Raw genomic sequence first — 4713 nt, 5'->3', positions numbered from 1 at the left:
CCATGGCTTTGGGGGCAAGGGGGGGCAAGGGGGGGCAAGGGGGGCCCGAGGGGGGCACAAGGGGTCTGGTCCAGGGGGGGAAGGGCTGCAGGGGGCGGCTCCCGGAGGAGGAAATCCGGCCAAAGCGGCGGCCCAGGCGAGGGAGGAGCCGAGCGGGAGCGCAAAGAAGAGCAGCCCAAAGGTGCTGGCGGTGGCTCGGCAATGGCGGGGGGGGCGAGAGCGGTTTGGGGGCCCCCCGTGAGAGCCGGGGGGGAAGCCCGGTAGCCGCGGAGTGGGGAGAGCGGAGAGGGGCGATCCCGGAGCTGGGGGACCCCCGGAATGCTGGAGGGGGGGGGAGCAGAGAGGGAGCGCCGGGCCCCTTAAGCGGGGGTCCCGGAGAGGGGGAAGGCCTTGGAGTGTGGAGAGGAGGGGGGGCCTTGAGGCGGGGTGGGAGCCGAGAGCGCCCAGAGGTTTGCGAGGCTGGGAGCCGAGAGAGGAGGGCCGGCCGGCCCCGGGAGGCAGAGTGGGGAGAAGTGAGCCCTGGGACCCCCCTGGCAACACTCAAGGGGACCCCGGCGAGTGGAACCCCCCGGAGCCGCGGGACCCCCGTCAGGGCGGAGAAGGGGGACCCCCAATGCAGGCAGAAGTGCCATCAGGCCAGACAGGGGGGACCCCCTAACCCCAGAGAGCAGAGAGGGGGAATTCTGGGAGGGGTTTTTGGGCTGAATCTTTGTGTTCTGGGAGTTTTTATGGATACAGGATGCCTGGTGAGTTCTAGGGATGGACTTGGGCAGGAGAAACTCCCAAGGCAACGCGCTCACCCCTTGTTTTTCTCCCCCCCGGCGGTCGGGGCCGTGCTGTCGGTTGCCGATCCCGGGCGGCTGAAGCAAGAGCCCGGCCACGTGTGCGGGGCCCGATCCGCTCCCTGCTCTCGTTGTCCCGGGGCAGCGTCTGGTGTCCCCCCGGCTGTGGGGGCGTTTTGTTGTGTCGGGCCCAGGCGGCCCTTGTGCGGGGCTGTGTGCCGGGGGGCTGTTGGGGGTGGCCGGTGGGTGTTTTGGGGCGGTGTCGGGGTGGGTTGTGGGCAGAGCCCCGTGGGTGGTCGGGGGGCTGCGGGTCCCCCCCTTGTTGGGGGTTGGTGTTGGTGGGTCAGGCCCCGGCGGCTCCATTGTGAGGCCGGTGTGGGCGGGGGGGGCTGGTGCGGGGGAGCCGGAGGGAGCCGAGGCAGCGGGTTTGGGGAGCCCTCGGGAGAGCCGGGGGTGGGGGGAGGAAGGGCGGGAGCCCCGGAGTGTGGAGAGCGGAGCGGGGCGATGGCGGAGCTGGGGGACCCCCGGCAGGCTGGAGGGGGGAGCAGGGAGAGGGAGGAGCCCCGGGAGCCCCGGGAGGCTGCAAGGGGGGTCCCGGAGAAGGGGGAGCCTGGGCAGTGGGGACCCCTGGGATCCCCGGGCCAAGAAAGTGGAGAAGGCGGAGAGGGGGAATGTCTGGGAACCCGGCCCCCTGAAGCAGAGAGTGAGGGGAGAAGGGACCCCTGGGACCCCCAACAGCCCCAGCATCCCTAAGTGGGACCCCCAGCAGCCCAGAGAGGGGAGAGCCCAGAAGGTAAAGGTGCAGAGAGCAGAGAGGGGGAACTTCTGGGAGGGTTTTTTTGAGCTGAATGTTCATATTTTGGGGCATTTTTTTTCTGAATCTTGATCTTTTGCGGATTTGTGGAGAGTTTTGGGATTTTTTTTTCCAAATGTTGCTGTTTTCTGTTTTTCTGGTCTAAATCTTGGTATTTTGGAGCTTTTTATGGACACAGGATGCCCAATGAGTTCTAGAGCTGAACCTGGGCAGGAGGAACCCCCAAGGCAACGCACTCACCCCCTTTTTTTCCCCCCCATGGCAGGATTTCTGCTTCCCAAAGCTTGGGCGGATGGAGGAGGAGGCTGTGAGGAAGAGGAAGATGCCTTGGGCCCCCCAGGCAGGTGAGGAGGAAGTCAGTGCCTCTTTGGGTGGGTCTTTTGTGACCGTCCTGCCGGGGCCGGAGTTGGGGGGATGTCCTTGGGCTTCCCTGTGGGCCGGAGGCAAATCCCCTGCGTGTCCTTGTTGCTTCCTGCCCCAGGCCCCGAGGTGAGGCCGGAGAGCGCGGAGGACAAATCCCCCCGTCAGAGCCTGGTGGGAGAGGCCGTTTTGAAGGGCTCCCCGGCGCAGGAAGGCAGCGGGGAGGAAAAGGGCCGGAGATGCCCCCGCAGGAGGGGCTCCAAAGCCAGCCCAGGGGGCTGTGAGGAGGAAAGAGCCAGCGTGTGCCGGGAAGGCGGCCGGAGCTTGAGGGGGAGCTGCGAGGTGGTGGTCCCTGAGCAGTCTCCCAGCAGGGAAAAGCCCTTCAGGTGCTTGGAATGTGGGAAGAGCTTCAGCAGGAGCACCAACCTCCTCAGCCACCAGCACATCCACACTGGGGAACGGCCCTACACGTGTGGGGAGTGTGGGAAGAGCTTCAATCAGAGCTCCAACCTGCTCCGTCACCAGATGATCCACAGTGGGGAAAGGCCCTACACATGTGAGGAATGTCGGAAGAGCTTCAGACGGAGCTCCCACCTGCTCCGACACCAGATGATCCACAATAGAGAAAGGCCTTACACGTGTGGGGAATGTGGGAAGAGCTTCAGCACAAGCACTGACCTCCTCAGCCACCAGCACATCCACACTGGGGAACGGCCCTACACGTGTAGGGAATGTGGGAAGAGCTTCAGCCGGAGATCCACCCTCCACACCCACCGTCGCATCCACACTTGGGAACGGCCCTACAAGTGCTTGGAATGTGGGAAGAGCTTCAGCACGAGCACCAACCTCCTCAGCCACCAGCACATCCACACTGGGGAATGGCCCTACACATGTGGGGAGTGTGGGAAGAGCTTCAGGGACAGCTCCACCCTCCACAAGCACCAGCGCATCCACACCGGAGAGAGGCCCTACAAGTGTGGGGAGTGTGGGAAGAGCTTCACCCACAGCTCTGCCTTGACCAAACACCAACGGACCCACCTGTAGGGAAGCCCCGAGTGCCCCGAGTGCGGGAAGAGCTTCGGCCGCTGCTCCAACTCCATCAGCCATCGGAGGACCTGCGTTGGATGATCCACAGGGACCCACGCTGGGCACAGAGCTGGTGACCAACATTCCTGGTGTCCCCTGTTTAGCAGAGACCTGGGGCTGGAATAGAGTTCAAACCTGGAAGAAGAAGAAGGACTGGCACATCTGATGAGAAAGAGAAGACTCCAGTTCCCGGATAACATGAAGGTCAGGATGGTCTCCCCAAAGAAAAACCCTGAGAGACACCTGGTGTGAAAGGATGTACTGAGGGATGGGGCCAGTGAAGGTCCCACAGCCTTTCTTCACAACCATCCTGCAGGGTGGGAATAGGGAACCTTTTTGACCTCTTTTATTTTCCTTTTAAGAAAGAATAGATGCCTGTCACTCTACCCCAAATTTAGCTTTGTGACTAAAGTAACTCAAAACTCCACCTAAACCTGGAAAATAGTCTAAAAAGAAGTCAAGGCTAAGGAGAAATGAAAGGAAGATTTGCATTGAAAGTGCTGGATGGGCTGAGGGGTGATCCTGCCTTCCCTTCCCCTTTCAGGTGGCTCATGGGGTGAGAAATTTAAAGTTCTGCACACTGATTCCTTGCTTTTACACAACTAGAGTTTGCTTTTGCTTCCCAGTGTTTTAGTAGATTGCTGGTGTGGTTTAGAGTTTGTGCTTTGGTTGCTTTGTGGTGTTCTTGCTGTGTTTGAAGTGTGTTTTTGTAGCCAGAGCCTCTCAGCGAGGCCTACGAGCTTTTGTGAGCTGGTCAGGGTTTGTCTTGATCAAGAGTGTTCTTGGGTGAGCTGCTGCAGGGATTCCTTTGTAAAGGTGCTGCCAGTTTGTGGGCAGTGCAATAAGTGGTGGGAGATTGTGCTGAGGGAGTTTCCCTGTCCCTGGGAAGTGGCAGTGCCCGAAAAGGGGGATGGAATCCCCTGCCCTTGGGAATGTGTTTGGGGCAGAGTTGGTGTGGGGAACAGCCGAGAGCCCAGACTGGACTGACATGGTTTGGGCTTCCCTGGGGCACTAAGAGGCAAAGAGACCTTTGAAGAGTGGGGTAAATGTGCCCTGACCCTCTGTTTTATGTGACCCCCCTGTGTTGAACCCCCCCTTAAAGGGATGGTCGAGGTACATCCTTAAATGCCATCATTAAAGTTTGGGGGACAAAGGTGGTTCAGTCCCCCCTCTAGAATTGCTCTAAATTTCAACTGTTGGCACAATGCAAGGCTGAGATTGGATCCAGCAGCCCCCAGCACCCAGAGGAAGTTGGGAACTCAGGGGGACCACCCCCTTTCCCAACCCCCAGTGCCCAAAGACCCCCATGGGACCATCCATCCCTCCAGACCACCCCCCTTTTCCACCCCTCTCCCTGTTCCTCCCACTTTTCCATGGTCCCCTCAATCCCCAGCCTCTCCCGGTTTTAGGGTCCCAAGCCCCACTGTCTCCCCCCTCTCCCACCCCTTACACATCATTGCCCCAATCCCCAGCCCTCTCATACTCAGTTTGGGGGTCCCACCCTCCCCTTTTCCCCACTCTTCTGACCTCTCCCACCCCTTTCCCATCAGCCCCCAATCCTCAGTCTCCCTCCCCCTCCACTTTTGGGGGGTCCCACTCCTGTCCCATTCAGTGTGGGGGTCCCACCTCCCCTTTTCTCTCCTTTCCACACCCCTTTTCCCACCCACCCCC

At 60.8% G+C, this 4713-nt stretch overlaps 1 pseudogene; it reads left to right on the top strand.

Annotated features, from left to right (window-relative positions):
• The first annotated feature begins 1286 nt into the window (after window positions 1-1286).
• LOC116781421 lies at window positions 1287-4315 on the top strand (annotated as a pseudogene).
• The last annotated feature ends 398 nt before the right edge of the window (window positions 4316-4713 follow it).

Source organism: Chiroxiphia lanceolata (genome assembly GCF_009829145.1).
Source record: "Chiroxiphia lanceolata isolate bChiLan1 chromosome W unlocalized genomic scaffold, bChiLan1.pri scaffold_46_arrow_ctg1, whole genome shotgun sequence".
Lineage (NCBI taxonomy): Eukaryota > Metazoa > Chordata > Aves > Passeriformes > Pipridae > Chiroxiphia > Chiroxiphia lanceolata.
The sequence above is the reverse complement of the archived record's forward strand: the minus strand, read 5'-3'. Positions and strand labels throughout refer to the sequence as shown.